A 10,273-nucleotide genomic window follows, 5' to 3' on the forward strand; every position below is an offset into this window, starting at 1 on the left:
AGAAGAAAATCTCTGTTCCCAGAGATGGATTAAAAGACTTTTGTTTTTATGCTAGAACAGCTCATCCTTAAAAATAGCACCCCAATAATTTGACATGGCCCATGAATGCAGCTGTGGGAAGGCTGCAAAAAAGATGGGAGGGACTTCACGATTGCAGATTTCCAGGCAGCTGGTATTCATGGAAATCAATAGTCAGGAGAGAATTTTTCACTGTGGAGGAGTCTCCATAGCATTGCAAGAGAGACTCCCCTCTCTAAGAGAACTGAAGACTATTTTAGAGGTTATAAACTGACTGAAAGTCCCAGGTTTTTTCTCTTCATGTTGTCAGTAGGAAAGAAAAGAGGGTGTGGAGGGAGGAGAAGTGTTCTGAAGGTTTATTCTGATTTTCTTATTATTTTTCTTTTAATTTTGTTAATAAAGTTTTCTTTATACCCTTTAAAGTTTTGAGCCTGATTTGCCCTCCTCCTCCTAATCCATATCTCAGAGCAGGAAATGAGTAAATAATTTCTAGTGCATGGGCATTTAGCCAGCATTAGACCCATTACAGAAAGTAAACAGAAACCAAATTTGAGAAAGTCAACAAGGGAATCAGCTTGTTTGCAATACCTACTAAGACTAATGGGGACACAGAGCACCTTACAACTACATAACTAATGAAAGGTGATTGTACATAGCTTGACAAGCTAAGCAAACTAAAAATCCAATCCTACCTGTGGTGACACTGTGGCCTTTGGAGATTCTGCACACTCTTCTAGTATATGTTCAATATTAAAGCATCTTATTCCCAAATAAATAATAAGAAGGATGTGGAAAAGGTTCTGTTGAAGAGCAAGAAGAAACTGAAATATAAAACAACCCCATGCAAAAGGGCCTGTACTTACTCATTCTTCTGAATTTTAATTTGATTGATAATAATATTTTCCTTAAATTTTCTTTTTCTTTCAGTTTTCATTGCCTTCTTGTTGTTGGGGCTTTTTATCTTCAAGGAATAAGATATTTTTTATCTTCCTGATAGATTTACAAACCATCAGGTGTCCTGACACCCGGAAATAAGTTAATTAATAGGCTTCATTCCTTGCAGGAGATACATTCAAGAAAGGGTGGGGCAACCACACAATCAGATGCTGACCTATAAGCAAAACACAACAATTAATGCAAATCACACTGAGAAGCTCAAAGAGATATGCCCAGATATGATGGCATTAGTGTTCCAAATCACTTATGCCAAACAATAGGTTTGAGAGATTGGTGCAACAGTTCTCACCTGAAATAACTATGAGACCAGTTACTCAGCTACTGTATTGTTGACATTTCTGCTCATGGTGAAGGCTGTAGCAGTTACTGTGTCAAATGGATGCATGGCACTTAGTTTTAGAAGTTACAAATTTTTCAGTTGTAAGAAGTTGACTGAGGATTACAGGTCTTAGAAAACGCAGGACACTTTACACCAAAGGAATTAATGCTGCAGAGCAAAAGGCCTCCAAGACTGTACTTGCCTTGCTGAAAAGAATTAGGTTGCCTCCAGAACAGAACACTGCTTTTCTCCTTGTATAGCTTGACCCAGTGAGGGACACAGGTGCACAAGATGTTGAGCAATGTTTTTATGGCCTTGTCTCTCACTGAAGCCACTCCAGGGTTAAACCTAAATGTTGTAAATAACAACTTGGTGGAAACAAAGCAAAGCTGAGCCATGGAGGAGGAACATGCATGGGACCGTGCCCAAGAGTTTTGTTCTGTGTTCAGAAGGGGGCTTGGAGAGGGGGAGTAGAAAACAGGCAAATCCCTCTCCAAAGGAAAAAAGTGCAATCCTGGCTTCACAACCTTTCACATTATTTACAGGGTGTCCTTATTGTGCTCAGAATATTCTGATGATGGTCTTTATTGTAAACTGCTCTGATGTACAGCTCTAAACCTGAGAGCATCTCTACAGTAACAGCACATGTTGGCCATTTGCTTTCGGAGGACTAAGTTTCCCTCTTTAAAAAACTAACAATGCTAAAATCCTAATATTTGCTGTCATACCAATCTGCACTACCATCAATTTCTCCCTGAAAGTAGGTATTTTTTAAGGTCCCCTCTCTTTCTAAGGTGCCTGTTTGTAGCGGGCTTTACAAGCACAGCAGGTGATGGCAGGCCATGTACAACAGCCAGGCTGGGGCAGGTTCAGGCTGCTGGAACCTGAGCTCCTGCCCCAAATGGGCTCGGACTTCGAGGAAGCCCCAGCCGGGCCAGGCTGGCTGAGCTCTGACACAGATCGTGCCTTGGCTCCGGAGGCCGAAAGGCACCATCGCCTCTGGGTGGGAAGGAAGATCCATGGGTCATTAGCGAGGGGAAAGCAGGAGGTTCTTGGAGCAGATGTGCTGTGGGAAGGATGCTGGTGCTGTGGGACAGGACGAGGCTGAGCTGGCCGGCGGGTCCCGCAGCCTGCGGCGGCTGCCGCGGTCGGCTTTGGGTGCGGTGCCCGGGACCCCGAGCGAGCGGGACCAGCCGTAAGCTGATCCACAGCCTTAAGGAGCGCGGGGTGGCCCCGGTTTTATCCTGCGGGAATGAAGGGTGAAGTGCCGGCCGAGCGCCGCCGCTGTGTGCTGCAGCCCCGGCAGGGCCTGCTCTTCTCGGAGCGCTTCACTCCCTGGCATTCCCCGTCATTCCCTGACATTCCCGTCATTCCCTAACATTCCCCGTCATCCCCTGGGCGCTGCCTTGCGGGAGCGCGGCAGCGGAGGGCAGGCGTTCCCGGCCGGCTGCGCCACCGAGACGGTGCTGGGAGTGCTGAGACACAGCCCAGGCTTTGGAAGAGGAGACAGTGACACAGAGGGAGCTCAGGCTCATGGCACCGTCCTTCTAAAAGCTGACTGACATGCCGGAGTTCACCGAGTGTTCCTGCGCACCCGGCAGCGCCTCCGTGGGAAGCGGGCAGCAGCCACGGAGCTGACGGAAAAGCGATTGCTCTGTGACCAGCTGGACTGTACCCGGAGCAAGCTGACACTGCTGCTTACCTGCGAGGAGAGGCTTGTCTTGATAGGACAAACCTACAAGAAGTCATTTATCTACAGCTGTATTCTGACAGCAGTCATGCGAAGAAATATAAAAGTAGCGAATTTATTACTTTTTCTGCCTGCATGATTTTCTTGAAAAACTGTGTAGTCCATACCCTTCCACGGCATGTGGAACGTAAGCAAACTTTGCCAGCAATTGTGATTCATCCAGTCCTTTAATGGTTGAATTTTCATTTGAATATGAGATAATAGAACACACACCCTCACACTCACACACACACAAAAAAAAAAAAAAAAAGGACCTGTGGTAGATTTTTCCTCTTTCACAGAAATTTGAGTGTATATGTACAGTCATGTTCTAGTTAGTGTCCAGGTGCTCAGTGCTGGACTCAGTGCAGCAGAGCTCATGATAGTGGTTCTTATAAATAGATCCACCTAATCACCACCAGTAAATGTCTTATTTTAGTAATACCTTATTTCATTGATTCATTTTTATTTAATCACATTGGAGATTCTAGTCCAGAAATTTGTGTAGCTCAGATCATATTTTCTGAAGTTTTAATTAAAATGTTCAGTGCTTTATAAGGAAAAATGCTGTTTGCCCAATTGAAATAGTTCTTAAAATGATGTGAGACAGCTCTATGTATTTCATGTTGAGGTGGATATTTCAGATATCACATGAAAAAATTGCCCTTCTGCTGTCTAGTAAAATTCACCCAAATTCACCCACTCAACCTATAAACTTCAGGAGGATCTCCCCTGGTACAGTCTGGCAATTGATTTCTGTTAAGGGTGTACTGATGGAGGCACACACTTAATCTCTGCTCTTAATGTAATTGGTCTCAGCCATCTCCCCAGAGCACCTGTGCACACTGCATCCCACAGCTGAAACAGTGAAATAAGATTTCTGATTTAACCCTGCATTGTAAATTTGGCTGTGGTTCTGAGCAGAATAGAAAGTCCCTCTAAATGCCTTCTCTGTTCAGGAGGAAAGAGAAAAGGGTGCAAAATCCAAAGGCAGAAGCACAAGTACAAATACAAGGGAATAATGAACTGTGACAGGACTAAGGGCAAAGGTGTCTGCTGACAAGAATGAAAAAATCAGGGCTTTACTACAGGTTTACCTCAAGCAATTAATTTCGCTTCTCTTTAAGAATCTTTGTCCTTCTGCAAAAAGGGAGTAATGACATTGACCTCTTTTGTACAGCCCAGCACAAAGTGAACATTGAAAAAATTGTCCTGCTTTCCAACCCTTACATAACTACCACTTTTATTTTTTAATGTCACCTTGAAAAACTTGCATACCCAGGTGTAAGACTATCACAGCATGTAATAGAAAGAAAGATAAGATATTGCTTAAAAATCTACACACACTAAAATCCTCCACATTCAAAGGTAACAAGACAGCTACAACAATATGACATATCACAGTCTAAAGAGGCCATATTTGTATACAGCCAAACCACCAGGAGAAATCATGCACCATTCTAAAGTAAAACTAAACCACTTCCTAGCTGTCCCTTCCCTGTTTGGAAGGAAGACATGTCTAGGCATACCTATTTCACACCCTCAGAACACATTCACCACATTTTTACAATTCAGGCATTTCAAAAATTTCTCCTACACAATGGTTTGGAGAGGCATTTGTCTGATGCTGCTGCCTACTAGTAGAAGTAGCTATTGCTAAAAATTGCTGGCTTTCAGATACAATATGCTGCAGAGACTTGAAAAGCCTGTGCTGTGGAAAATGGATAGTGTGTGGTTACAGATGGGCTCACAGGTGCAGGTTGTGGAAAATCTCAGTGTCACTCACTTCATCTGTGTCACTTACCACCAGAACCCAAGACAGATCTTTAGGACAAAGCTCTACAAGTAATGATCCACAGAATATATACTTCTAAAAAATGTCACTGAGGGCTCTCAAGCAAACAGACCTCTGTCTCTGCATGGGCATTCACAGCAGGACATGGGCCAATGATTCAATTAACCCAGCAACAGATTAAGGAAGTAATAAACATTAAGAGGCTAGCCAGGACATATATAGAGAAATAGCACGTGGGTCATTGATCATAAGGAGTGATCACAAGGAAGGAGTCCTTTCAGAGAGAGAAGTGAGCCTTTGCTCCATTTTTATCATGTAGAGATAAAGTTTTCTGGATGGTAGGATGTTTTCAGATCCAGGGTGAAAGTTTCCAGGCAACTCACATGATTCAAAAAGAAAATATAACCTTAAGAAATAGAATATAACAAAGAACTACAATTCAATTCAATAAATTATTATATACATTTTAACTTCACATTTCCAGCTGCATTTTGATTAAAACTTAGGTACACACTGCATATTAAGTTCATGAATGTAGTAAAAATATATATCTTGAAACAAGTTGAACATTTTTTTCTGAAATAGCTTCCAACATTTTAGAAACTTACTGAGCATATTATAAACCCTGCTGTTCTGTAGTGGTTGTCTACAAATGTATTTTCCATGTGAACATCAACAGCTTAGTTATGCTTCCTAAGTGGAGTATTGGAAGTATACAGTCATCCAGCACATCCAAGGGTCTCCTTGTGTGAATCCATGCATTTTTGTTTGACAGGGCCCATGAAACCGAGAAATAGAAATGGTTTTGGTATGCTTCAGTAAATGGATATTTGACTTCGTGCATTTCAGGAGTTGAGAAACTTAGAAACTTTTCTCTCTATTGTCTTATTTGCACTAAATCTGACTTCTCAGGTCTCCAGTCCCATGTGCCAAACTGATTTAAGTTATCCCACCCCAGGTATCCTTGTGAAAAAAAGAAAAAAATCTTATTTTATTTCAATACTTCTATGCTTCTTGCAGACAGGCTTGGAGATTCAACCAAACCACAGTAATTAGAATTCTGAGTCAGGCTTCAACTGTTGTGCGTTCTTGATAATACAGCTTCTCCCTATTTCTCCTGGTAAGAGGGACAAAATTTATAATTTTTTATGACTGTAATAGAAAGCCACTAATTAGAATAACCTAGATATATTAATTATTTCAGAGAATAAAAGGGAAAAAATGAAAAAAAATATCTTGCTGCACCAAGGTTGCAAGTAATAGAAGAAATAGAGATTCAGCTATGCAGGGAGTCTCATGGTTGATGTTAGCAATTCTGCATTTCCAGTATCATTAAATCAGCAGCTACCCAAAAGTCATCCTTCAATGTGCTAGATCCGTCCACCAAGATTAGACATTCATAGGAGAAGACTGTAAGGAGATCAGAGGATAATAATATAAGATTTATTATACAGAATACTAAAATAGAAGCTAGAGAATGACAAAGATAAAGCTTGCAAAATGCTTTACATGGAGCTCTTGGTTCTGTTTAGACACAGGAAACAGCTCCATCAAGCAGCAGCCAAACATGCCTCAGCTTGGTGGCATCATCAACCAGAGTCCTGCCATCATTGAAAATTCACCCAGCAGCAGTAAATAAAATATCTACACTTTGCAAGTGTGAATAAAGTGGTTTTTTTTCAAACACTTTCAAGCCAGTAAGCGCCAAAGAATCTACCTTTGAAAATCAAACCCTGTGATATCCAATATTTTTGACAATTTCTCAGGTTATGAAAAAGAACCAACAAAAACAAAACCAAAAATCCTAAAATAAAGATGCCTTTTGCATTAATCAAATGCAGTTCCAGGCTGTATATCCACGAGCCCAGCCCAGGATGACTGATTCAGATACAGTGAACTTCTGCACTTTGTGCCATTATATGGCTGTAAACATTTGTTCAGCACTATAGCATAAGATTAGCTGCACTAAGTGCCAAATATAACATGAGTCATATTGTGTAGGACTTCATCCTGGGGTGTCTCAGCTGAGCTGGGGTCATTCCCTGGAGGGGGACATTCTGTTCCCAGCCTTCAGCCTCCAGCACCATTTTCGATAGAGTTGGCAGCTTTCTTCTGACACAAGTTGCAGTTACAGTAGTGTGAAGTGTTGCTGTGGATACTTTCTGATACATCTGCCTCCCTGGCCTTCCTCTGCAGCATCCAACCTGCCAATCAATGCACAGCCTTGTCTTCTCCATGCCTCTGCAGCTGGCACTGCCAGCAGCTCCCATCCCATCAGGCTCTTTGAGCTGGCTTAGACTGCACCATGTGTGGGACCAAGAACAATTGCACAAACATTGTTTTTCTCTCTCTCTCAGTTTTTTGGGTTTGATTTTTTTTTTTTTTTTGCGGGGGGGGGTAGAGGGGCAGGAGGTTGGGGTTTGTTTTGGGGTTTTTTGTTTGTGATTTTTTTTTTAAGTTTTACTCAGCTCTTCATTCCAGGCAGCTTTATTAGTAATGTGTTTATTTTCTTTTATTGTAGTCCTGATTTCTTACAGCTCAGGGAATTTATATACAGAAGACTTATTTGAAGATATTCTCACTCTTTTAAATAAGCTCTCTGAGAAGCCAGGGCAGTATAATAGGCTTGTCTGATTGAGCCCACTGCAACCTTTGGCATGCCTGGGACTACTGTGCTTTCATTTTCCAAGAGGATGAATCTCAGATGTGCTTTGAAGTCCCCAGAGCAGGATACAGATGTTCAAGTGACAAAAGCCAGTGCTCAGAAATCCTAATGCACAAGGATACTTCTTTTGGCAGGATCCTGGCACTCAGGCTGTTATTCTGATCTGCTGGCCGTCTGCTTTCCATTAATCACTTCTGGCAGAAGAAAAGGCCTTCCAAAAATCTTTCACCTTTGGCCTATACTCAGGCAACAAACAGGATGTAGCAGCACACAAGGTTTGTGCCAGACAGATCCTCAGCCTGAGAGCACGATTCTGAGGTTTTGCCATGAGATTCCCCACAGGTCTATCCTGGAAGACTCAGCAATCTTGTCAGCCACCCCCATCTTCAGTTTCTTTATCTAAATAGGGTGGTAGTCCTCAATTACTCTGCCTGTGTTTGTAGCAAGATGACAAGTTAGTTCATGCCTAGCACAGATCCTGCAGGACAATATCCCAGGGAAGATGATTAGAAGATAGATAATGCCATACTTTTTCTTAAGGCTTTTGTGATTGAGGGAAGAAAGGGAGGGAAGGGAATCAAGAAAATATGGATCTGAATCCAAGTCAACTTCAGCCTTTTCTTGTCTGCACTTGGGAACATTAATGTACAAGAACCTTTAGAGAAAACTGAACTCTTAGTGATCTAAAACAGAAAAATCCTTCCAAGAACACCACATGTTACTAACCATTAAGATAAAATCTTAAAGAAAGTCAGCACTCTTGATTAAAGACCCCAAAATACCTTTATTTTACTCCTGATAAATAGCTTCAGAAACACTGAATGAATTTATATATCTGTCACTCCACCCTCAGTTAAGCTCCCTCATTTCTTACAAAGGGAAGTAAGAAATCCTCCTTTCTAAGCCAGCAACTTTGTTACCTGTCTGAGAATGAATTCTCAGAGTTCTTCAGTGGTCAGACTGGCATTTGAGATACCAGGGGCCTGCATCCCAAGCACCTACTGCCCCAGGATCCAAATGGGTTTATACTCCCACATCTTGCACAGCTGGGTCTGGTGACCAGCGGCTCTTAAGAGCTGAAACAAGAATAACAATGATAATGATATGTGCATTTAGCCTTATGTGGGAGATTTCTTCAGATTAACTCAAAGACCAGAGACAGGTCCTTAATCTTTGTGCAGCTCTAGGTGTAAATTCTTCCTACATCTGACATGGCAGCATTGGATTAGCTGGAACTGAACTTTGAACATCTAGGCAGAATGTGAATAAAGGTAATCTCAGGCTATGGTCTTCCTCTGGATGGCATGCTCACCACACCATGTGCTGGCAGGGAAGATCCTGTGGCTTCCCGTGGTGCTGCAGTGGTCTGGGCTATTCTGTCATTTATTGCCAGCTCTCCCATGCTGTAAGAAAAGCAGAGCAGGGACTTGTATTTATAAATAGTATATGGAGCATCAAGGGCAAATCAACAGCCATCAGATGATAAAGTCCACATCCACCTGGAAAGCAAAAGTGAAAATGACACAGGCTGCGAACCATCTGTGAACCACACCAGCCAGGGCAGGTGCATTTGCATGGGGTAGAGATAATGCCCAAAAAGGAGCCTGTCTGTGGATTTGGCACTAACTGTCCTGTAGGAGGCTGTTCCTGGAAGACAATAAAAGAATTCTGGTATTTAAACCCCATTCCTGGTCAATGTGCACGCATCAGTACAGCCCTGACTCAGTCATGCCTTCACACCAGCCTGTCCCTGCAGCCTGAATCCCAGTCCAAATCATCAACACACCATTTCTGCAGTGCTGGGATGAGATAGCACCTGAGTGGTATTCCATGTTCCAGTTTGCCAGAAGCACACACCAACCTTTAACTAAAGCTCTGGTTTTCAGTTGTGGCAACCCACAGCTTGGAGAAACAGCCTGATTAAGAGAAAACCAGAACAACCAAACAGGAGAGCACCTTTGGGTAGGAGTCATCTCCAGAGCAGCTAGAGGCCCTCAGCAAGGGCCACCTTCAGCAGAGCCTGCTGCAAACCTCTCTCCTTTTTCCTCTGCTCTCTCCTCATGATCAGCCCATAGAGCCTGCAGTAGAGCAGGTGCTTTTCTAGGTATTTCCAGCCTCCTGACTGACAGCCTGCACCTGTGCCATGCTGGGCTGTTACATTCCCTGGCATTAGCCCGGGGGCTATTTTTAATTGGCAGGACAGAAACAAGAGGTAGAGCCTTTGGCCAAGTGTTGCAACCCTGTTACTCACAGATTGGATCACTTTTTGGTGCCCTCATGAAAGCACTTGCTAACAAACTTTGCTGTCTTTTGAGGAGCACTGGTACTGAGCAGTGCCCCACAGCACCCTGCAGTGATGTTTGCTGGTGTGGGAGCAGGAGAGCCCACCTTCAGATCACTCAGCAGGAAACTGAGCTAAGGCACCATCCTCCACAGCCCGGTCAGTGTCTCACAAAAGAAGGCAGAGCTTTCTAAGATACACTGGGACTCACTGGAATCAAAATAAGGACTGCAAGAACCCAGGCCTAATCTGGGCACTGACTACAGCTTGGCTGGAGCCTACAGCAAAAGAACGTTTGTGGTTTTACAGAAGATGAAGCTTGTGCTTTATGTTTTTATTGCTGCCTTCTCTCTCCATAACTTGGGCTCATTTGTAGGTCAAACTGCCACTTGGAGCAAACAAAATTCAGGTGTGCCTCTGAAAGGCCCTTTGGAACCCAGTGCTGCCACAATCCTGCTCCTCCAGCACAGCAGGATGTGGTCCCTTTACCTTCTGCCATAACATGAAAT

This window comes from Agelaius tricolor, unplaced genomic scaffold, assembly GCF_023055355.1.
Source record: "Agelaius tricolor isolate 1412-34295 unplaced genomic scaffold, bAgeTri1.0.p SCAF_13, whole genome shotgun sequence".
NCBI lineage: Eukaryota > Metazoa > Chordata > Aves > Passeriformes > Icteridae > Agelaius > Agelaius tricolor.